This window comes from Strigops habroptila, chromosome 2 (genome assembly GCF_004027225.2).
Source record: "Strigops habroptila isolate Jane chromosome 2, bStrHab1.2.pri, whole genome shotgun sequence".
Taxonomy (NCBI): domain Eukaryota; kingdom Metazoa; phylum Chordata; class Aves; order Psittaciformes; family Psittacidae; genus Strigops; species Strigops habroptila.
The window spans coordinates 51,396,748-51,421,126 of NC_044278.2; the positions used below are offsets into that span (position 1 = coordinate 51,396,748).

At 37.0% G+C, this 24,379-nt stretch overlaps 1 protein-coding gene across 7 annotated transcripts in view; it reads left to right on the top strand.

Annotated features, from left to right (window-relative positions):
- The window catches only part of NLGN4X (neuroligin 4 X-linked), a 178,584-nt gene that overhangs the window by 9,285 nt on the left and 144,920 nt on the right, over positions 1-24,379 (top strand). For 3 of the 7 annotated variants that reach the window (XM_030476300.1, XM_030476304.1, XM_030476307.1), the window contains exons 2-3: positions 19,996-20,157; positions 21,934-22,015. The gene's annotated coding sequence lies outside the window, so the exon portion shown is untranslated. Of the gene's footprint in view, positions 1-9,765; positions 9,975-19,995; positions 20,158-21,301; positions 21,336-21,933; positions 22,016-24,379 lie in introns of those variants that run through there. The other 4 variants (XM_030476305.1, XM_030476302.1, XM_030476301.1 and 1 more) reach the window with 3 other exon arrangements.

Sequence of the window (24,379 nt, forward strand, 5' to 3'; positions counted from 1 at the left end):
GCAGAAACCCCATTACCTCTTGGCAATTTGCATTAGCCGTTCTGTTATGCTGAATTTGAGTGCCTTTTTGTGAAGGGTTTCTTGTTCTGGCAATAGAAATGGTATTAGCAATGTAGAAGTTATATTGGCAACGCTGTAGGAAGGACAGGAGATGGGAGCGGTTGTAATGGTAGTGTGCGAATTCTCTTAGCTCTTAGCTAGTTAAGGATGGGAAACTAAATGGAACTTGCATTTGGTATATGAGTAAATGGTCACTGGACCATAACACTTCACAGAAAAATCCTTCTGTGGTAGATTTTAGTTTCTTTTTGCCCCGGAGGGTGACCATTTGGTTAGGCTTGATAGTGCACTGCTTTCTGAAACTAGTTGGAGCTGGTTTATTCAAGAGGAACTAAAATGTGTGAAGTCAAAGAAGATACTGTTTGAAGCCAGAGGCATCAATAAGGATGATGGAGAGATGGTCCAGTTCCATTTTGGAAGAAAATTCATGGATTTGTTAACAGCAGTGATAGCATTTGTAACACCACTTCTACCTCTTAAGGCCTGAAATCTAAGCAGTGAGCATAATTATGTCTAAAATAAGTCGACTGCATATTGCAGTTCTTACCTTTTCCTCTGTGCAAGATGAGGATGCTTCTTCAATGGCCAAACCCCTCCTTCTCTTATATATCATCCTCAACTTGTGGTGTTTTCCTTCTCATTGCCTCAAGGTGAACATCCTAGTCAGAGAATGTAAACAGGCAATGAGATATAGACAGATTACCAGTTTCAGAAGAAGGATAACGTGATTAGCTTTCACAGAAAAAGAATAATAACGGAGTAGAGTGAGTGGGAGGAGGTAAGAAGTCACCTGCAGTTTCAGTAGAGTCTCAAAACAAGTACAGGGTGCTCACTAAAGAAACAAAATGAGAATATAAGAAAAGGAGTGACAGGTTGACTCTTAGGGGCAGCAGGCAGAGCATGGAGAGTAGAGTAGTAAGAGAAGTGGCAGTACTGGATTCTGGAGAGCTTATAATAGTGGGATATGAGTCAAGGCAGACTTACAAGAGGAGGTGATGCTTTTGGACATGAGAGTTTTGTTTAGTCTGAGGGAGTGCAATATTTTAGAAGGAAATTTGCTGTATGCATCAAGGCAAAATATGATTCTTAGTATCCTCACTCTCTAGGGACCTATATTGTTCTCTTTGAGTCTGTTTTCTTCTGAATAATCTTTCAAAATATTTTTTTTTGTCCAAATAAAGCATTTATTAAAATATCACCATAGTTTTTTTAAGTAAACCATACCCAGTGGTATCATCACTGAATATATGTCTAGTTAGGATTGTTTGTTTAGTTTTACCCTACTTTTCCAAAGAATCATAATAAATTGTATTTTCTGTTGAATATCAAGTATATGGCTTTTTTTTGTAGTCTTTTTTCCTTTTTTTTTTTAGTTTTTTTGTTTTGGTTTGTTGGGTTGATTTTGTTTTTTCCCAGTATGGCAAATTGTACTTTAACCTGAAGTTCCTCAGAGAAATTAGTGTTGCAAAGAAGTCCATACAGAACGTGGTGAAAAAATACCTAGGATTATATAAAGGCAGGCTTAGCAAACTACGTGGGTTTTGATGGTTCTGTCACTGGTAAATGGAGAGGCGAGGGGAAGAAAATTAGAGTAAAATGTATCTTCATCCTACTCGTATACATCACTCAAATATGTTAATGTAATAGTTGATGAGAAGTCTGTGTAGGGGCTGCTGTACCATTACTTCATATCTAAGATATATTCCATAGTTACAAACCTTTTCTCTAATCACTTTTTAAAGCAAAATCATATTGATTTACTTCTGCCTAGCCCAAAATACCATCTATTAAAGTGGTAGATTTTTGGTGAGAAAGCAGCCGGTAGAAATCAGTTTTTCCTCAGAGTACACCTTTCTTTCATGTCCTTAATAAACAAATTTCCCCTATACATATAAATGGACATAATGCATACATCATCACTTCTAAGAGCCATTTTTCTTCTCTTGCTGTGAGCTGTACATTTAAAAGATTGCAAGCATGACTAAGATCTCATTAACACTGTTTTTATGCTGGTTTATACTATTGGCTTCAGTGGCACTGTGCCTAATATTTGAGTGTCTAGAAGTATTATTGAGTGCTTAAAAAAAGAGTCAGGTTCCAGGATTTTTCTCCTCCTTCTGCAGCTAACATCTCATCATTTAATGTATTAATTTGGCACAGGTCCCTTTTCAGCTAAGAACTTGTTCTCTGTGGAGTAAATTGTTTACCGGCTATCCATATATGTTTGCCTGAGTGAATGTGAGTGAAATGGTCCATCACAAATTCATGTAACTGCATTAACCTTCTTGACATGGTGACTCTGAAAAGTCAAGACAAGGACAGAGGTGAATGACAGGAGGTGGTGAAAATGAGATTCTTGAACATGACATACACATTTTACTATGTGTAAATAGGCTTAAAACTTAAGTGATTTTTAGAGATGAAATTATCTTTTAAATTTATTTTTCACCTTTAGATGATTCTTGTTAAACAGGAAGATTTTTTAATCAAAATTTAAATTCAGGTGGAAATGTTTTAAATTATGAATCCATGCTAACTTCTAGTATGTGCTCAGATTTTGTATTTAGACAGGTAGAATTTTCATGTACAGGAAGATGAAAAATCAAATGGAGGAGGAAAAAGAAGCTACTACAACCTACTTTATTACCTTATAGCAATTTCTTTTTCTGCTCTGACACACATCAGGATTGATTATTTATAGTACATACTTTCTATGAATAAATAAGCACTGAATTTTACGTAAGGAGATATCTCAGCCTAGAATTAGTTTTCTAGAGAAGATTGATAAAGAGTTTGGCTGAAGAACTCAATTTTTTGTAGAACAATATTTTGCCTTTATTTGCAAAAACATAAATATTTTTTCCACCAAAAAAAAAAAAAAAAGGAAAAAAAAAAAAAAAAAGGATAGGTTAGAAAAGATAAAGAATCTAGTATCTAGACTGTTACATGCTTTCCAGAGCCTTTCATGTATCTTTGAGAACAGTTGGTGGTTGTTGGTTGTTTGAGGTTTTTTTGTTTGTTTGTTTGTGTTTGTTTTTTTTTGAGGCAGGAGGGAGAGCAAAGGAATGAAATTTCTTGTGAGTTTCTGGTTTTGTCTTCTCTTTTTTGTTTGTTTAGTTTTGATTTGGCTTATGTTCTGTAGGAGGGGAAGTGGTTTTCAGGTATCTAGATTGAAAAAACCCCATGCCTGCAACACCACTCAATCCTGCCTGCTTCAGAAATGCACAAGATGGCTACTTTGGGAAAGAGAGGAGAGGGCAAGAATATGATACAGAATCAGCATATAGTTCCAGCACTTAGACTGGGAAATGCTTCTGCGTTCTCTAATCTGGATGTAACTAAAGTCATGCCAGGAGTGACTCTGGCCTATCCACCACAATTTTGGTTGCCTTCAGTTCTTTTCTTTCTCCTGGGCTGGCAGCCTAGAGACATAGGAAAGAATTCTCATTCTAGATTTTTATAAGTATTTTTGCAGAAAGGGTATTGGGTCAGGCTTACATAGACAAGGTTTTATTAGCATAGGCAAATGGTGAATGCTACTTTAGCCAGAAAAAACAAGAAAAACAGGAAACAAATGGGAAGGAGGTAAGAAAAGGGCAGACTCTCCCCAGTGGCAGGCCAGGAAAAATAGTGGCAATGGTGAGGGGTTCCAGATGAGCATCTTTCTCTGGTCTTTTGCTCTGGTGCAGCAGGTGGAAACAACTAAGATGACAAGGTTGATGATTTTTTTTTTTTTTGGCATGCTTCTCCCCTCACACTGTATACAATAGACCATGTGAAAATTACCACTGGTTGTTTCAGTTCTTTATTCTGTAAGTGCTGATAGCAATACAGTAATTTTTAGGTTAAGGTGTTGCACATTGGTTATTAAAATCAGTTATTGGACAATATTTATTAAGCATTTATCTTGCTATTATCTGTTTTGCTGTGCACTATATTTTGGTTATCCCTCATATAAACTAAAATCTACAAAACAAAAGGTAAGGAAAGCTCATGTGGAAGGGTGGGCAAAAGAGCGACCATTCTCAATGCAGTGGTAATTGTTTCCACAAGTGCCTACCATAGCGAAACTGCTGGGATTTGCAGTTGCAAGACTGTGAAAATAATAACACAAGACCTGGAGTTTGAGAACATCAAAGGAAAAAGAAAAATACTGCTATGGAGTGTCTGGAAAACACTGCCTCAGTGTCAGAGGAAAGCTTACAGAGCTGCGAATTGCAGGCCCTTGGCATTACCAAGACTGAAGTACTAGCATACTCAAGGCAACGGCATTTGAGAATCAAAAATTCCTCTTAGATCCCTTAAGCTTAACATCAAAGATATGAAAATTTGGATCATGTGGACATAGCTTAGAATATTCTGCATATTGCCTTTTCCTTAGAAAGAGTAGCGAGAATTCCAATGATCTTTAGCTTGTTTGTTTAGCTTGTTCTAGGCAAGGCATAGTATGTCAGTAGAATACCTTCATTTTTAAACTATTTAGTGATCTCTTAAGAAAAAAAAAAGTCAGTTTACCTTATTTTTTTTCTATATTCATGTAACTAGAACCAGTACTTGTTTGTACACTGTTTCAAAGTATGAGGTGACTTTGTATTCCCTTATAACTTCTAGCATTTCATTATATATCTTTTGGAAGGAAGGGCATCCTTTCCTCCTAAGACTACATCATTTATGAAACAGTAATTGCCATGGTCCATTTAGATGCACTGTGACATTGTAAATCACCACAAGAATTGCCCAATATCCACATTACCTGATGCCTCAAGGTATTCCAAAATACAAAATCTAGCCACAGGCATTAACAACACACACAGTGATGGCTGTCATATCTTGGTGCTCTTCCCAGAAATGCCACATTCAGAAAGGAATGATGTTGCAAGATCAGATGACTAAATTCAATAGAAGCTGAGGTGCCACACAGAGAGTACAGAGTTATCCTTGATGGTCTTGGCTTTTGTAGTGGCAAACAGCAATGCCCACAGAATTCTTGAGCTGGATACCAACTGATTCAGTCTTCCAAACTAATTCCATCAGTGTCCTATTTTTTTCAATCATATCTTTAAGCCTAGCTGCAGTTTTCTTTCCTGAAAGAGCTATGCATTGAAGAAATGCAAAAGTTTATTAATAGTCCAAGAACTACTTTAGATCATGAGATCAGATGTCCAGTGGCTCGATGTCTCCAAGCAGTTATTCTTAGAGGTTGGCTGATGCAAACAGAAGCAGCTAAGAAATTGTGACTGTAGGTTCTGGACTGTTCTGACATAAGAACTGGGGAAAAACCCAAGAACAACAAAATAATTTTACCATGTGCCTTAGTTATTAACGGTTGATGAAAGATCTTTGCAGGGTTTGCCACTGTGAACTGTATATGCATTCAGTAAGGCTGTGTTTAAAAAAATTCTATCAAATACCTATTAGAGCAACAGAAATACAGGTGAAGAATTGCTGTTGATAGATTCGCTTACTGTATTAGCATTAAAATCCAAAGCTAGTCATTGCTTAATTGAGCTCACATGGAAAAAGTGATTGGTAATTTATTAAGCTCAGTTCCACCCGGGTATCATGTGACATAGTTGGGGGCGCAAATCTTGCCAAAGAGGCATCCATCCCTGCTTTGGGAAAGGGAGACGAGCAAGCCCATCAAGTTACCTGAAAAGTGGGATCATATTCTCACCCTCTGCTATAGAGAAATACAAATACCAAATTTATACTTTTGAGAGAAATGGAGGTGAGACTAACCTGTCTAGTCAAATCACCTGCTGCTGCCATCATAGATGGTGTGGGGGCAGCCGCTTTCTCACGTTGGTGTATTTTTGTATGTAAATGAGGAATAACAAGAGTTTCTGTTTGAGGGCTGTGCGACTTGTGCAAGGCCAGAACAGAACCATGAAATGTTAGCATCATTCTCCCTCTTCCACCCGACAGAGGCAGCATTAAGGACCATCTCACCTCCACCTGATGACCTAATGACTTCTATTAGCAGCCAATTACACCTATCAGGGTGTTGCACACACCATGTTAATACCTTCACCACATAGCTCAGGGCCTCAGGCCTCATTCCTACATTAAACTTAACATTTATTACTCTTTCAGTCTAGACTGTCCCATGCTGACCAGATGATCTGCCTGTTAGGATCGTTAAAAGTATGTGCAGATGATTGGTAAGATTTTTTCAAAATTTTAAGGAAAGACCTTGCTGGAGCTCCCTGTGGGATGGTTCATCTTGCATGTCACAGAGGCCTGATTTCAAACTGTAGACAGGTGTGTGCAAACTAGTTACTCTAGCCTTTCACTGCAATTTTTGGGAATAAGTAAGAACTTTGGGATGCAATTTACTTTTTTTAAGGTCTTTAGAATGAGGTTAATGAGATCATGAGATTAAGCACTCATGATTAATGTTTGTAAGTAATAAGGTGAAACCTGATCAATGAACAGAGATGTTATCTTGGTCATTTGAAGTTGTTTCACAGGCTATGTACTGTTGGCTTTCCTGTTTTAAGGCCTTGCTTGAGACACCAGTGTTATTTCTGGAGCAAAGGTCCCCTACCATTGCCCTTTATCATTATTTCTGTGAAAGTTACGGGTCTCCTTTTAACGTAAAGGATTGCTCTTTTCATGGTAGTATAGTTGTTGATGTTTGGTCATTTGTGTCATTTTCAAACACATTTTCCTTATGAAGGTGTGGGATTGTTGGATGTCTGATATGCTTGAATGCCATTGATAGTCTAGGCTCTGGCCTTAATTTGAGGTTATTATGGCACATATCAGAGGCCTGAATGATCAGCCCTTTTTGAACTTTCACATAGTAGCAGGTTCACAGTTTATTGTGGATTATTGTGCGTCAAGAAACTTTGTTCTTCCATCCAACATTGTCATTCAGTGGTTTTAGTCATATGTGAAAAGTAGAGGCTACTCGTTATGGACGCAGACCATTATGGATGAAAGAAAGAGAGTATTTTATATGCTGGTTATCTATGAGTACATTCTGTGCGAGACACTATCTTGGAAAAAAAAATCTGTGGCATTTCATAGGGTTTTCAATTATTCTGAATTTAAAAGGAGTGAAAAAACCCTCTCATAGTAGGCATAGCATCTGTTGGAAATAATTATAATTAATATGTTTTACTGTGGATAAAGTTTAAGGACTCAGACTACCATCTCTTACTCCTTTATGAGTTTTGCTAAGCAGGAAACAGTGGGCATGGTTGAATTTTGTTAAGGTGGCAAAGTGCAATATAGAACACTTACATCTAGAGGACAATATAGACAGTGAAAATGTCATAGGTTCAGAAGGAAAATCTCCATGTAAGTTGCCTGCCTAAACTCAAGACACAAAACGTAAACTTCCAAAAGCAGCAATATAAACTGCAGTTTCCATTATTAGCCAATCCTGAACGTCCTAAACTCCAGACTTTCTTACGGCGTTACGAGTTAATTGGAATATGGAAATTTTCATAAAGCAGAAGACTTATCTTCATTATTTATAGTAATGGTTGAGCATGTTATATAACTCTAATTTATTTCAAATATTTCAATTCTATTTTAAAATTTTACCAAAGGGTACCAGTCAAGAGAATAGGTAATATACTGGTTGTTACAGCACAGCTCTCTCAGTTCAGCAGCAACAGTTAATATTTCTCACATGAAAAAGGCTGAAGGATTAGACACATTCGGAATTTTTTAATTGAAACTCATGTTAAAAAATTATTTTTCAAATAAAAGGAGTTCTAATAAAAAATGTCTATGCATATGTGTATGTATTCTTCAGATCTTTTAAATGCTTTAAGTTTTTTATTGCCAAGCAAAAGGTTGCGTCATGTATCCACTGGGTAATCTTGACTGGCTTTTATGAATAGCCTTTTTTTTTTTTAATTAGTAATTAAAAAAAAAGACAAATGCTAACTCAAATTAAAAAAAAAAAAAAAATAGCCATCTATAGTGGTTCATTTACTGTGAACATCTGTCTCTTGAATACCAGATAGGGAGGTTTGTTTTTGTATCACACAGTCAGATTCTTGAGTGAAGCAGTAACATTTCTTTGTGCATAGATAATGAATAGCAACAATTTCTGTTTACATGTTTGGAAGTGATTACATACTATAGTCCAAAATACAATAATCTCAGAAGAATATGATCTGTGTTTTCTATAGATGTGTTGTTTTTTCCTCAGTATCTCAAGTTCATTTTCAACTTCTGAAGAATATTAGTAAAAAAAAAAATAAAAATAAGGTTTTCCCTGAGATAATTCAAATTAAGAGCTCTGTTAAACAAAAACAACAAGGTTTTGCCATGATATCCTATTGTTTACTGAGGAGATTTAGTAATTATATTATTAACTGAAACTAGCTGATTACTACAACAGAGGCATTTACCACTTGTCCATCTATGAGTCTCAGTTGCATCAAGTTAATAGAAGAAAAGAATCAAAAATAACTGCAAACAGCAATGCTTTTATGTGTTTGCAATTTAGATTATGTATTAGTGGAAGATAAGGTTTATTTGTAAAAACTTCAAATGGTTACTTTCATGCAGAATATCTTTGTTAGCATAGCTACCTACAGTGATAAATTTTTCCACAAATAGGCAAATTACATTGTGAAAAATAACATACAGAACTTTTGGAGTTTGCAATGTTCAAGACAGACTAGGGTTTTATTGCTGCAGTGTTCTAACACCAGAGGGGTTGTTTGAGGTATTAGTTTTTCAAAGCTTCTGAAAATCAGGCCACATAGCTGCCTGATGTGAGCTTACTCTTTATCATTATCCTCTATATTAATATTGACTGGACATGTATGTTTCTGGAGTCTGTGTACTCGGTGCAGTACTTCTACAAATTTTTCAGCATTGTGCAATGAGTAACTCCAAGTTACTTGGAGGGCTGGACTCAGTACAGGTGTTAGCATAGTGACGTGGCAGTGGTGGTCAGCCCTCCAGATGCTGGGTGCTTTTCTCTGGCAGAAAGTCCTCTGACATTCAGCTTCTGGGATCTGAACTGTTGTCTTCACACAGCACCACGATGTAGTACGTGATATACTAGTTTGATCCGTGTTAGCTTTGTTTTTTTATATAACTCAGGGTATATCATCTGTTCTTACAGCTTTTTGAGGTAAAATTTCTGTTGTAGTTTGCAAAATGGCAGAAGTTTTGCTTTTGTGCAAGAGACTTCTAAAATATTTTTCTCTTTAATGCTTCTCTCTTTCTCTCTTGAGACTTTGTGATAGTTATTGCTGTCACTACCATGCTCTTGTGATTTATAATTTTCCAGTAGCAGCTACCACTGAGTATAGTTACCTATGTCCTGTCAGAATTTCTTCTCAAAACTGTATGTCCAATAGGCTGCAGACAAGTATGAGACAGCAAATACGAGACATGGGTACTTGGACCAACTTCTGCAGTCTGCTGATCTCATGAGAACTTTTATTGACTTCAGAGGTCTCTGGATCAATCTCTTAGTTTCTGCTCAAAGCAACTGTAGCCTTTCTTTGATTTTGGGGAACTAAAATACTGAAAGGCCAACATATTCATAACTCATTCACTCCTGAATATCTCTGTTCTTCCAAGTAACAGCAGGGCAGAGAAAAGCAATTGGCTTCTCAACCAGACAAGTGGAAGGAGAGTAGAGATACTGGACTCATGACAATCATAAATTTGTTTTTGTTATGACCTGTAATCAACAGCATATGATATAACCTATTGCTATTGCAGGCAGGAGATCTGAAGATGGCTGACAGCCTGTAGCAAGCAAAGTCTAGCTGAACACAATGACTTTATACATAGCCCTACAGAGAAATCTTTTTATTTCTCACTGATGCAAGACGAGAGGATTTATTAGACTTCTGGGAAGCTTTGAAATCTTCAGCAAATATTCCAAGACACTGGAAACTTTTTAGGCAACTCAGTTCATGTAATGGAGAGTAAGTAAATCTACTAATATATTGATTTCCTGCCCTGGGGAAATTTAAGGGCTTTTATTATTACTGTGTTTGTTATTAGCTTGTTCAATTAATTATTCTACACTGGTGATAATTTTGGACAATTCTAAATCTCATAGATTCAGTTAGTACATGGAGTGGCTGATTAGGTGAGGATTGAGATAATCCAATGTCAGGGATTCATGCTTCTCTTGTGGGTGTTCCAGGAATCTCTCATCACTTTTAACTTTTATCTAACATTTGCTACATGGTTCATCCTACACAATAAAATTATAATGAATGATTAAGTTATGATTAAGAAATTTAACCTTGTGCATTTGACTTAATTCTAAGTAAAAATATTAAACAAAATGCATTTATTTCACAAATACAATTGAATATCAAAAGGATTTAGGGTCACATTCACACTTGCCCATATATGGTTTAAAGAGCCACAAGTCAAGTGCAAGGAAGGCACATAGGGTTTTCTACTCAATTCTTGCCTCAGTGGTTACTTATTTAAGATTTATTTAAGGAACTTGTGAATCAGTTTGCTACAGTAAGCATATATAAGTGGGTACACGTAAGTATAGATAGATATTAGTTTTAAGAGAAGGTAATATTCAAAATTGGGAGAGGGATGAAGGGAAAGCTATTAGACCATTGCAAATGTTCAGAAGGTTGATAGGTATATACTAAACCTTTTTCTAATTTTCTTTTTTTTTTTCCTCTAGCATATCCAACAAATTAAGAAGGTGAGGTGAGAGAGAAATAATTAAAATAATTTGCACTGCAGTAGATGTACAGCAAATGGCAATAAAGAGTTGAATGATTATATGCTTTGTTATTCATTTTACATTAGCCTGCAAGAATAATTCAGATGAAAAAGATAAACCGCTCAGATGTTACAAAGTAACTGATTTCAAGTTGGTTAAGAAAAACACAAATTCTTCAAGTTTGTGCATCCAGAATGTTAAGTTAAAAAAATCAGGTAATTTAATTTCAAATTATATCCTTTAATAATATCAAATCATAAGGCAATCAAATTAAGATTGCTTTGGTAAATTCAGTTCAACTTTTGAATTCAAGACTTTGCAAAAATGAATAATGTTCTTTCAACTCTTTGTTTTTCTATTTTATTTTTTTTTTTAATATGGTCTTCACAGAATATTGTGAGTTATAGGAAAAGAAAACTAAACCCCATAAGATGGTATTTACCACCTCTTATGCAAAACACCTTAAAATCCAACTTGCAAGACTCATTGTGGCCTGTTGCCATGGCTTCACTTTGTTCAGCTGACAGTAATCTGTTAGTGAAGTGAGAGGTTGGACTGCAGGTGCCAAGTCCCAGTTGTAGAGGGAACTTAGTATAGTTTTCTGTCCCAAAAAGTCCATCTTGCCTCCTGTCTCTGCCTCGTTTGCTTCTTGAGATCAGGGAATGGGATTGGTCATGAGGTTCCTGTCAAGACAGGATCCCTTCTCTTTTAATTTCCTCATTAACTCCCAATGTAACAGTAACGATGGTAGCAGCTGCCATCATTCCTGTTATGTCACATTTTGGCTGTAAAAAAGGATATACATTTTAAAATATTTGCTTTTTTATATACTATGATTTTGGTAAACTGCCAGAAATTTCCTGAAAACAGAGCGAAGAAGGGAAAACTGATAGTTTCAAGTACAGCCCAAATAAGTCAGAATGGAATTTAATTAGAAGAAGAAAGGTTTCCAGTGAAAGACTTTTTCCCGCATTGAATTTGAGGGAAGATAAATGGGAACCTTAGATATAAATTTTCCATAATTTTCTGTTGTTGCTCATTGTTAACAAAGCAAATTCTGTCTGTATTTAGACTGCAGGCTGGAGTAGGATTTGGAACAGGTGGAGCAGAGTGGGCTATTGACAGCTTCAGCCATTATGTGGAACCGCTCTGTAGTCCCCTTTACTCCTTTCTTCCTGATTTCCCTTCCTTACAGTTGCTTTACCTGTTGTAAGGAAAGTCCATATACAAAAATAAAGGAATTGTGGTTTTATTAGGATACCTTGTGACATAGACAGCTGTTGGAATGAGCCTTAGCGGAAGGCAGTGGAAACAGGGCCATTAAGTTGCAGACTTCGAGAAGCTCTCATAACAGTCATGTGAAACACGGTCTTGTGGGTTTCAAATGTGTGTATGTTTGCTCACAAGGCTCTAGTTGCCAGATACAGACTTAAGCGTTCTTCTCTTCTTGGCAGGGAGACTAAAAGTGCATTAAGGGTGACTACATCCCATTTCATGTCACTGTGTTCTTTGTAGTGTTGGAAGAAGATGGAGCTGTTTCTTTCCCTTTGTTCTGACTCTGTGACTTTCCATTAGTAAGCAGGTCATTCTGTATGAAGACTTAAATTAAGTGAGAAAGTGTTAAAATACAACCCTTGGAGATACAGGACTGTCTCAGTCCCAGTTCTACTTGTCTTGAATCATGCTTTTTCTCAGTTTTGCATGAAGATAATCACTAGAGATGTGGGAGATTATAGTTCAAGCTGGTCTTCAATTGCTAATACCAAATGATGCTGCTCCATAAGGAGAAATAATGATATGAGTAATTGATGAAGTGATTCACTGTCATGAATTAGACATAACCAAACACTGAACATCTGCTATAGCCTTTGTGACACAAGTCTGGCTTCTTTGAGTCAGGAAAGACTCTCATTTTGATGGCATACTCTGTCTTTCTTGAAAAAGGTGCATATATTTACAGATCACAGAAGCACAGAATGACTAGTTGAGGTTGGAAAGTACCACTAGAGATCATTTTGTCCAACCCCTCTGCTCAAGCAGGGACACCTACAGCTGGTTGTCCAGGACCATGTCCTGATAATGTTTGAATATTCCTGAGGAGGGAGACTCTACAACCTCTCAGAGCAACCTGTGCCAGTACTCAGTCACTTGCACAGTAAAAAAGTGGAAGCGGGGAGTGAGCGAGCGGCTGCGTGGTTCTGAGTTACCGGCTGGGCTTAAACCACGACACTGATCTTCAGAGGGTACCTTCTGTGTCTCAGTTTGTGCCCACTGCCTCTGGTCCTGTTACTGGCATGACTGAAAAGAGATTGGCTCCATCTTCTTTGCACCCTCCCTTCAGATAGTTATAAACATTAATAAGATTCCCCTGAGCCTTTGTCTGCTCATCCAGTCCAGACAACATCAGCTTCTCCATGTGGATCTTATGGGAAACTATGTGGAATGCCTAACTGAAGTCCAGCTGGACAATATCTACTGCTCTCCCCTTATTTACCAAGCCACTTTTTTCATCACAGTTTACAAAGTTGATCAGGCATGACTTGCTCTTGATACATCCATGCTGACTGCTACTGGTGACTGCCTTGTCCTCCACATGCCTGGAAATGGATTCTGGATTAGTTGCTTCATCAGCTAAAGTTTTGAATTAAGAAAAAAATCTCTAGAGAAATCAATACTTGAATGCTTCTAGCTGCACTGGTGATAATGTTGTTCATTCCTCTTCACCAATCATTCTGAGATGAGTAAGGAGGCTGGAAAAGCACGTTCCTTGCAGTTTAAATTGTATGGAGTTTAGTCTACAGGTCTACGTAGGATGTGATTATGTCTGCTCCTTGCTTGTGATGATAATCTCTACACAGGTTAAAAAGTACTTGGAAGAAATAAAGAAATAAATCATTAAATACCTTTTGGAAAGAGAAGATGTGTTAGGGAAGGAGATAAAATGGCAAGGTTAATGAAAGGGAATTATGTCTAAGTGGTCTGAGGCTGTGGTCCAGTGATGACCACCTCTATCACCTCTATATATTCATTGCAGTTTGAGACATTTATTTTCACCTGATGATCTAATACAAAATGCAGAGAGATGGAACCAGTAACCTCATTGACCCTTCTTTATGTAATGCTTTGCTAGGATGAAAGCCTAAAGATTAAGATGAAATTCTTATTTCATTTTTGATTGCTTAATTTTAAGACAAGTTCCTGTGTTAAAATTTCAGTTAGGTAATCTCAAAGTTTAGCAAAGTTTGTAAAGAGAGTTAACATCACTTCTTTTACTAGCAGATATAGTTGGGGAAAAAATGATGAGGTTCTGGATGCAGAAGACCATCTCTTAAGGGGCTGAAACTAAAGCAGCAAAATTTACACTGAACTCTTACTAGTAACAAATGTTCTGAGTATTACCTCCTAAGGAAATGTAGATATGACCCCTTTCACAACATACTTAATCTATCATTTAGACGATTTGAGATGCAGCAACTGTATGGCAGGTATACGTGCTAAGTAGGTGGCTCAGTCATGTAAAAAATGTGAATATAGGCTATAACAGAAAATGAGGGCTTCTCCAGAAAAGAGACATAAAGACAATAGTAAGGTTCATGTCTCTGTGGAGTCTAAGTTTGAATACTCATTGGAACTAAGGAATTTAATACTTAGGTTTATCTCGGAGGTTTTAGTTAGTCTGGATGGAGAACCAGGAAAAGGTAATAGAGGAATGTTATAAAAAAAATCAGTTATAACTAGTTGTTTCCATTCTTGACTGATTGTGTGACTTTATTCTGCTGCAGTTTTTGGTGTGTGTTTTTGTTTGTGTGTTTGTTTGCTTTTAATCCAGATAGTTTACATGAAGGTGTCTGTGGTAAAAGTATATCATAGGCTTATGTGATGTGGATTTTGGTGATTCTGTTATGGGTGGGATGACAAGCTGCTGCAAGAAGGATGTGCTTCTCATTTGTCTCTCATTAAAGTTGGATTTTTTTTGCCATGTCAACAGTTCACTTGCAGTTCTGAGCTTGGTAATGCTGTGTCATGGCGTCAGAGGAGCCAGGAGTATTAGAGGCTCCTCAGAGAGGGCAGCAGAGCAGGGCCTGGCAGCCAGGTCCTGTCCCACTCCATCCAGGATCAGGGCAGCCGGGGGCACCAGGGCAGCTCCAGTCCCCTGGCATCGGCACCTCCCTGGGGATGAGGAAATGGGCTGGGACATGGGCCCAGCAGGGCAGAGCTGTGGGGAGCTGGGGACCAGCCCTGCTGTGGTGTCACTGGGGCAGGGGCTGATGGCCCTGGGGGGCTGGCATGGGGTCCTGGGTCCTGAGCAGGGTGGGGTAGCCCTTAGGGGCCTGGGCAGGGACAGTCAGGGCTGGTGGTGCTCTTGGGGACATGCTGGGCTGCAAGGTTTCCAGTGAATATTTGTTTTGGAGATGCAGTAGAGGTGGGTTGCCATCTGTCGTTTGATTTACTAATGTTTTAATTTCATCCTGAAGAGCTGGGAAACACTGAGAAGGTGAAAATAAGTAAGAGCTCAGTTTTCCAGGGAAGTAAGTCTCAGAACTTCTGGCGATGTTGCTGTCAGTTGGGGCCCTCTACCTTGATTCCCTGGAAACTTTTCAGTTATATCGACTCTGAACTGCAGTAGCCTGCCTGCGCGTCCTGTCCGCTGGAAAGATGTTTGGATAGTATAGGAATGGAAAATTATGTAGCTAGATAGTCAAAGACCTAAGTCAAGACAGGTTTTGGTGAGCTGATTTCAGTTTGATTGCTGGGATTGCAATTTCTTTCACCTTACACTGCATTTTTGGGGGGAAGGTATGTGAAAAACAGCTCAGTGGGTTATATTTTGATTGTGCATTAACCAACAATGATAGTATCTGGCACATGATTTGTGTGAAGTAAATATAAGAACTTTTTCACTTATGACATGGTTTTCATGTATGATTTTTCGTGCAGTGTTCAGTCATTCTAGTCTTTCTGGCTGTGAAAATTTTAAGAGATTTTAATTTTTTTTCCTGAATTATCTAGGTCTTAAAAAAATCATATGGGAGAAAGACAGATATGTTTTTCAGAGGTTGCTCATGCACAGAGAGGCATATATGATTTCATCAAAGATAATTGCTTTACTGGTAATGACTTGGAAGTGACACTGATAGTCAACATTGCCTCAAGCATAGCAAGAGCCTTGCAGTAGTAGCTGTGTAAGTGCCTTTTGGTACAGTTCTTGCTTTTAGTTTCAGAAACAAAGAAATGATATTAAAAGGCCCAAGGACTTAACAGTATACTTGAAGTGAGGACTGAATAGATGGTCTGAACTTCATGCCACTGGGTGGATTATTCTGTCTTCCATTAATCTGATTTCCTATCTACAGTCTTTGAATGCTGTACCTTGACAAGCTTGAGGGTTATTATGTGGAGTTCTTGCTATTCCAACTGATCTTTAATTTCAGTATGTCTCAGCATGGTCTTGAAGCTCTCTTTGGATTCTGTTCCTTTGACTTTGGGTTTGTCCTTAATTTTTTTATTTTTTTATTTTTATTTTTTAAATCTCAGATTGGCCTTTTCCCCTCCCTTTTCTGCTGTCTTTCTCCTTTAGCTGTATCTTGTCCTCCTTTTCCTCCTCCTCCTTAATCTCAGACTTGGCCTTTCTCTTATCCTTGATTTAAGAATCAATCTTTTCTTTTGACACAGGGTCAGCACTCTCTCCCCTTCTCTTTGACCTTAGACTTAGCCTTTCTTATGTACTTCATTTTTACTGTGTCATATTCTACGCGCTTTGTTGGTATTGTTACTTTCTGGCCTGAAGTTTCCCTGAGGGGATTTGTCGTTCCATTTACCATTCACAATTTCTTAACATGGCAAATCACTCACTTCTGCATTATCAGCATTTCTCTTGTGTGTGTTGCTGTTTTGAGCTTGGGCTTCATGAGTTTAATTCTTCCTGACTTTCTCATAGCAGTTTGCAAATTCTTCAGAAGATTTCTTTTGTTGTGTTTTGATTCAAACTGAGTCTAACCTTTTCGTTTTCAGTCTGTTCATTGTGTTCATTGTGGTTGGTTTTTTTGTTTTTTGGTTTTTTTTGGTTTGTTTTTGTTTTGTGTTTTTTTGTTTGCTTTGTTTGAGAGGTGTTTTGGTTTTTTTTGGGGGGGGGCTTTGTGTAATTTTTGTTTTGTTTTGTTTTGTTTTTTCCCCTCAGCACATTTTTTTATTTCTGGGAGCTTTTCAGGTTTTTGATCTATAGTATTAATTATTAGGTTTGTTTAGAATCTCGATATACTGATATTGAATCCTTCCATTCTTCAGGTTTCCATTTTTTGGCATTACAAAAATCTTCAAATTTTCTAATGAAATGTGTATTGTATGCTATTCAAATATTTACCCTCATTCATCTGATGACGAGTTTTTAATCTTTTATCTGCTGTATCACACATAATATCTTTGTTTTGACAAGTAGTTCACGGTGATTCTGATGTAGACCACATAAGAAATTCACCTGTGTTTTGCCAGTCTTATTAGCAAAGATTCATATCTAAATACTTTCCAAGGCAAGAAGATTTTCCAGGAGATGTTAGTACTTCTTCGTAAAAATAGGGACTTCTTCAAATTCACATCACTTGATCCTAGCTGCTATTGTGCATTACAGCTTCATTCCTCCTCCCCGGTCTGCATCCTGTGTAGGTGGCCTCAGCCTTTCTCTTTCTGTGTTGTCATTCCTCTGCTTCTGCAGTAGTATCTTTAGTAGAAGCCTGTTTTCTCTGAAGAGCAGTCTCTGATTGTCATTTGTGTTAGGATGTTCTGACTGCTTTCTCTGCTCATCTCTGGTCTCTGCTCAGCGTTTTTCCTGACCTTCTAGACCTTACCAGAGTCGTACATTCCTATTCTTCCTTTTTCTTGTAGTTTCTCTGTGGAGCCACCCACCTGTTCTGTTGGATATTGTAATTAATTGTGGTTGAGGACACAGTGCGTCCTCTGACTTCAGAGGAGTGTCAGTCTCTTTTTCCTCATTTCTCTGAGTATGCTACCACAAAGGGATCCTTATGGGACAGGGAGGAATCAAGACCAAAGGTACATGTAGGTTCATAGGTTTAACTATTTGAAGCAGAAAGAGATGAGCAGAAAATCTTGAGGAGACTACTATGTCAGAGGGAGAAAGAAGCAACACAGGTTCCACCATCTTTGTGATCTGCTTGAAGACAAGGAATAACACTTGGAATATATACATTTCGAGGGAGTGTGTGGATGAGAGGTTTTCTGTGTTCTTCTGGTGTGCTGCTTTTGATTAAAGTTGAAAAATGTGTCCCCAAAATGGGAGTTTTTTCTTGGTGAATTCCCTATCTGTAGGCAGAGTTAGTGCACATTTAGCAAAGGAGAAGTTACATTTCACTGCCTTACATTATTTGATACTTAACTTACATTTGCCTTATGTAAAGAAGATAAGATACCACCTCTCCTTTCTTATCTGTCTGTAAGTCAACATGACCTCAGTTGATATATGTGAAGAGTGGGTTATTTGTTTTCTTACTTAAAATCCACAGTCTTTGTCTCATGGAGACGCATAAGCGTTCTACAGTTTGGTATGCCTATTTTTTTCCCCACTAAATACAAAGGAAGCCTGAGGTCAGGTTTAGTTAGTTAGCTTTCAAATACCTAAATTTGGGAAAAAGTTGATTTCATTTGCACATCTGTGATACTTTTCTAGTTGGGCTGTGTCCATTTCCTGCTGTGAGATCTACCTCTAGCTGGTTTTCGTCTTCTTAACGCCCACCTCCTCCCAAACTGTCCAGGCAATTAAGTTGAAATAGCATCATCTCCTTATCTGATACTCTGCCTTCTGGGCTATTGATGCTGAGAGAACATCATAGAACTGCCCAAATACATTTATCCACTGTTCAGTCAGTGATTTTCTGTTTAGAGTTCAAAAGATTTGAAAACTTCTTTGCTACTGAATGTGTTGCTAAGTATGAAATTCTTGAATTTAGCAGTGGGGAGAGCTTATTATTAAAATGTTCTAAAGAAAGAACTTGGTATGAAACTGAATCCATGGGGAAAAGTATGTAAACACCATAAAAGATGCAGATTTAAAGATGCTAAGTTTGCATTTAAAAGGGTACGTTTTCTCAGAGAGACTTAATGAACCTGTCTGCCTAAATTGAAGTTAATTAAAATAATCCAGTCATTGCAATGAATAAAATTGAGCATCAAAGAATAAACAGATATTTTCAGCCTATATCTGGGTATTGACAAGGCTGTCAGAGGATTTGGGAATAGTTGGAAAGAGTAGGTCATCAAGTTCAAAACAAAACATCTATGAGACAGATTTTATTTCTCAGGTAAAGACTAAGATAACTGTGTAAATATAATGGCAGCATGTCAGTATTAGTTGTTTGTTGTTTTATCACCCATAAACTCAGAGACTGTTTTGATAATTCTGAGAAATTAGTCAATTGAGTAAGCTTAAACTGAGTAACATTAGAACTAGGGTCATCGTAGCACCATAAGATTTTAATTACCTATGAGTCTGTGGACTGGTGATAAAACATGTTTTAAACTTCAGGGAAATATGCTTAGAAGGACTGCCAGATTTCCTTAATATTTTTAATAGAATTTTACAATTATGGGGAAATTGGTTGTCACTAATATGGAGATAAAATGACGTATATGTAGGCAACATCTATATTTTGTCTTAGAATTTGACTGCTAGTCTTTAAACATGTGTGCCCATGCTTCCTGATACAAGCGAGTGCAGTATTTGCAGTTGGTTTTTCATGTGGTTTTTTGTTTCTGTTTTTCTGAGAGCAATTGACTATTACAGAGAGAAAGTCTAAACATGATCTGGAAATGGACAAGACAGTGTAGTTTACTAGGGTATAGAATGTCTAAACTATAATCTAGTTATCCATAATTAAAATCAGTTTGGAAAGGATAATGAGAAGATCTGTATGACAAACTGAAGGTGAGAGGGATAAATAGGTAAAAAGATAAACTTGGAAAACATAGTTCACAAACAGCACTTTCTTAATTCGCTTTTATGCTTTAAAGCTGGAGACTGTTTTGGTGCTATGGAGAGACAGTATATGCAATCGCCATGTTTACCAGTAAAGCCAAGATGTGTTTTATTCTGTTCCTGTAGCAGGAATTAAGCTATAAAGGCTGCCGAAATAAAGAAGTGCAAGTTTAAAACAACTGAGAAGGGAAGCTGTGTTAGCCTTAGTGGATTTTCACTGTCCAGCCATTCCTTAAATCCTTCCTTATTTCTTATATCCTAGGTTTAATCACCTACTACTGTTGGCGAATGGGAATGGCTATCAAAGTCTACGCGAGCAGTGAAATCTCCAGTGAAAGTGCCACTATCATGTGGAGAGATTTAAGACATTACCGTAGCTTGGAATAAAGATTGCCCTAAACTTCAACATCTGATTCCTCAACGGGTGTGTATGAAAAGTTGTAGTGTTGCCAGGCTTCCCTGCAGCAAGTGTCCAGATGGACACTTTCACAGTTTAGCTAGAGTGTTTCACACGTTTCTTATTCGTAAGGAATTTTGCTTTGCTTCCATATTCCCAAACTTGTATGTTTTAGACATGCATTCAGATAGGCATTTCCTGGTATTTATTTCCAATTTATAAAGATAATCACCGACTTTACACAGAATTGAGGACTGTGTTTGCAGCTGTTAGGATGAATTGCACTTACAGGTAGAGGTTTAGCCGTAGTGAGTCAAAACATTAGTGAGAAAGAGTTATTCATTATGATTAAGATTGCAGAATCTGCCAGTAGCAAGTAAGTTACACCATTATAGCAAGCAATTTACACCATTGATTTTGGTCAAAAGCGAAGGCTGAAATCTGATGATTTTTCTTTAAATGGTATGAGAAAATTTTCTGAAATACAATATGGAAACCCACTGCCATGATTCTTAGGATTCTTATTGCTAAAACCTGATTTATTTCTTAATATACGGTATGAATACGTACACTTACTTAGAGAGAATGTGATTGTATGCATGTGTGTGTATAGGTATATTGTTACTGATAATAGTCCATACTTTATCAGTTATCTGGAAGTCATGTCTGTTCCTGCTGATGAATAAGGTGCAGATGGACCCTGAAAGCCATATAAGTTTGGGGAACACACTTGTCAGTTTATTGCAGAAGTGTTTCTACAGTGTTAACAGGCACTGTACTGTGACCAAATGCATTGTGTGATTTTTCAGAAATCGAGGTTGCTTGATGTATTAGCAAGCTAATAGGAATACTTGAATGCCTCACCCTTGCTCCTGTAATTATTTTTGAAATGGTATTTTTCACACAAGGTGCTTCTTTGTATTGATTAATTTATTGAAAATAAGAATAAATTATATGAAGTGCCTTGGTACTTTAAAAGAGATACAGAAACAAATATAAAATCAGTGCATAAATTTCCCCTGAAAAGTGTGTGTAGCTGTGAATGCCGTAAAATCAACTCTGCTGGCCTGTGAGGGAAGAGAAGTATTTCAGCTAATACGGTCTTGGAACCTAAGCAAATTACCTGAAATAACTTTCTTAACACTATTAAGGTTTGAATTTTAAATTGCAGTGTCTCAAGACAGTTCTGACAGTAGAGCCTGTTGGTAAATACTGGTATTCAGCCTATCTAAATAGTCTTTCTAAAATGGATAGGCGATTGGCAAATAGTCCATTGAAATGTCATTTGAAGAATTAACTACAGTTTTGAATTACCGTAAGAAAGAATAAATAATAGTCAAATGGCTTTAAAAAATGGACTATTTATATTTTAATATATTTGAATTCTTGTATTTTATATTTGAATATTTATAACACATGTTTACATAAATATTTAAAACCCCAGGGTTTTGCAGTGTGGGTTTTTTTTTTTTTCTTCTTCTTTTATTTTGAAGTGGTTGCCTTAGATTCTTCCCCCTCTCAAATGTATATTTTTGTGGTATATAGGTTTAAAAGAATTCTGTTTTTGTAGCAGTGATCAATCTGCAAACAAAAAATATTGCTAATAATTTTTATGACAGAAGTCAATGCACTATGATCAGTGTATGTATTCTCTGGGTATTAATGTTATGATTTTTCTTTTTTTAATCTTGAAAAACAGCATTACGGGTGATTAATAAGTCACTTTTTTCACCATTTGTGACTCATAAGCATGCATTTTTTTCATTCATTTACTGACGAGCACTATATATTTCTTCCTAACAGGAAAAAATTTCTGCTGCAAGTAAAATGATGTCATGCTGCCTCCTATGGGAGAGTTCTGAAGCCTCAAAAATACAACACAGTGGTAAGTACTTACAGGATGTTCAGAACAATTCTGTTTGCTGTAAAAATAATATAAAAGAGATGAGAACAAGTCTGCTGCTGCTGGTGTTCTTAAATGTGTTTGAAATACATCGTTGCAATATATACCTCCAGTTAAAATGCCTGTTTGCCATATGTTTATACAGTGAGACATGGAATACAATCCATGCTGAACTTTAGTGCTTTTTATGTCCTTATTCATGATAAGCATGATTTTTTATTATTTCTCAGTTCTTTAAATAGTGATATGAATCAGTTTGTAGTTAAATGGCATGGGATTAAACCTGGCTATTGTGACACTGCTTCTCAGTAAGGCTTGGGGTTTCCAGGCTGCACTGCATCAGATAGAGCTGAAAGTCTTTCAGTTTGCAAAAATATGTGACAAGGCTTTAGTTTAGAAATCTATGCATAGAATATATCCTATTTATAGAACATCTTAGATTAATCTAATTGCCATTCTTTCATACTGTGCCTGACACATTGATTAATGAAAAGGGAAAAACATGTACAAATGACTAGAAAAGTTTTCTCTGTTGCATAGTTCTTCCTTCTCACTTTATATGATCTGTGAACTTTGAAGCAGATGTGACTTGTTCTGTAACCATTGTGCTAGCTGCAGTATAATGACATTTCAATTCAGTGTTATCATTGGGTCCTAAATTAAAGGAGAAGGAATAGTAATATATGGTAATAAAGTTCTGAATAAAGAATAATTTGAGGTATGACACAGTTACGAGATCTAAGGGTACCGTTATGCGAAGTGTAAAAATCAGACAAAGAGAATAACAGCTTTGAAAACTCCTGTGATTTTTGCATCACTGAACGATGTTTATTCCAATTTGTAGCAATTTAAATGTAACTGAATAAAAACCACTTTATGAACAGGATCCTATTTAATAGTTTAGCATCCATGCTGATCATGATCATAGCTGAACTCTTACGGGTTGCTGTAGTGAATAGTACACATATGCATGAATACCACAGTTAAGATATAGTTACATGCTCTCCTCAGAAAACTCATGATATTTTTTCAGGAAAAAGAGCAAGTAATTGATATGAGGTAAACAACGCTGATATAAAGAATACAAAGCGGAAGTCGAAGTTAAAATAATCACTTAATTTCTTTGGAACTAATAATTTGTGTTAGGTTTACATTGTCTTCCACTAGAATTAGCCACAGCCATGTCCCAAGAAGGCAAAGTCTCATCTCAAGATCCATCACAGTACGCTGAGATAAACCACAGAAGCTCTGGGGAGGGGTCTGAAGGGTAAACTGAGGGATGGTGTGATTTTAGTTTTCACTGTTTTCTCAGCATTTTGTTTGTTCTTCATAACTCCCTGAGGGAAATTCAGGGAGAAGGAGAAGAAAGGGAAGCAAACAACATTAAAACAGAGAAGTGTGATAGAGTATATTGATGTCTGGCTTTTAACTCCCACTGCAAGTTCATGGACATCAGAAGCCAGCTGTGCCTTTTGAAAATTTCCTTGTTCATGTAAAGTGATAATTGGACTATATGTTAAAAAAGCAGGAGAGTAGAAAATGAAGTTGTAAATCTGAGTCAAATTTATTTCGGCTTCTCTGCTTGTTAATTTTCTGAAGTATATGTAAGCCACAAAGACACATGTTCAACTACCAACCTGAAGGTACTAAAACATGCATAACATACAGTATGTGTTAAGGTATTGGCTGTTTTGTCTAGAAGAAGGTTATATTCCTATGAGGAGTTTTTCAGGAGACAAATTGAAATGGATCTGAATGCTTTCAGGAAAATATACAACCCAAGCCAAACTTGTGGGCCATAGGAATCTGTTTGGATGAACGGAAGAACTCTGAGAGTGTGTATAATTACCAGTGTTGGTTCAAATAGATAGAGTTGGTCAAGATAGATACAGTAGTCGGGCAGATTTTGCTATATTGTACTCTCGTGTTTAAGAGAGATATAGAAAGCAATCCCCATGCATCGATCACTTTTACCTTTTCTTCTTGCTATCATTCTTACCCAGAACTCCAGCTAAAATTCTTCAACATCCCCTAATGTTTTCTCAAGAAGAGAAAACTGCAATTTATATTTATAGAGTATGCAAAAAGTGCTTGCTGGCAATATGCAATATAGTAACAGCAATGAAAGAAAACAAATGGCCCATGCTTTGTCCTCAGATTTTCATCTTGCATCACAGGTGTAAGCTAGTTTAAATGGTGAGATTTCATTCTAAAATCCTAACCTGACAGCTGAGTGGGCAGATGAAGCCCTGTGGTAGTCTGTGGGGTGCTGTGTAGCTTCTTTGATGTAGCCACATACTGTCAGATTCTTGATCATGTTCTCAGACTCTAATCAAGCCTTCTGTC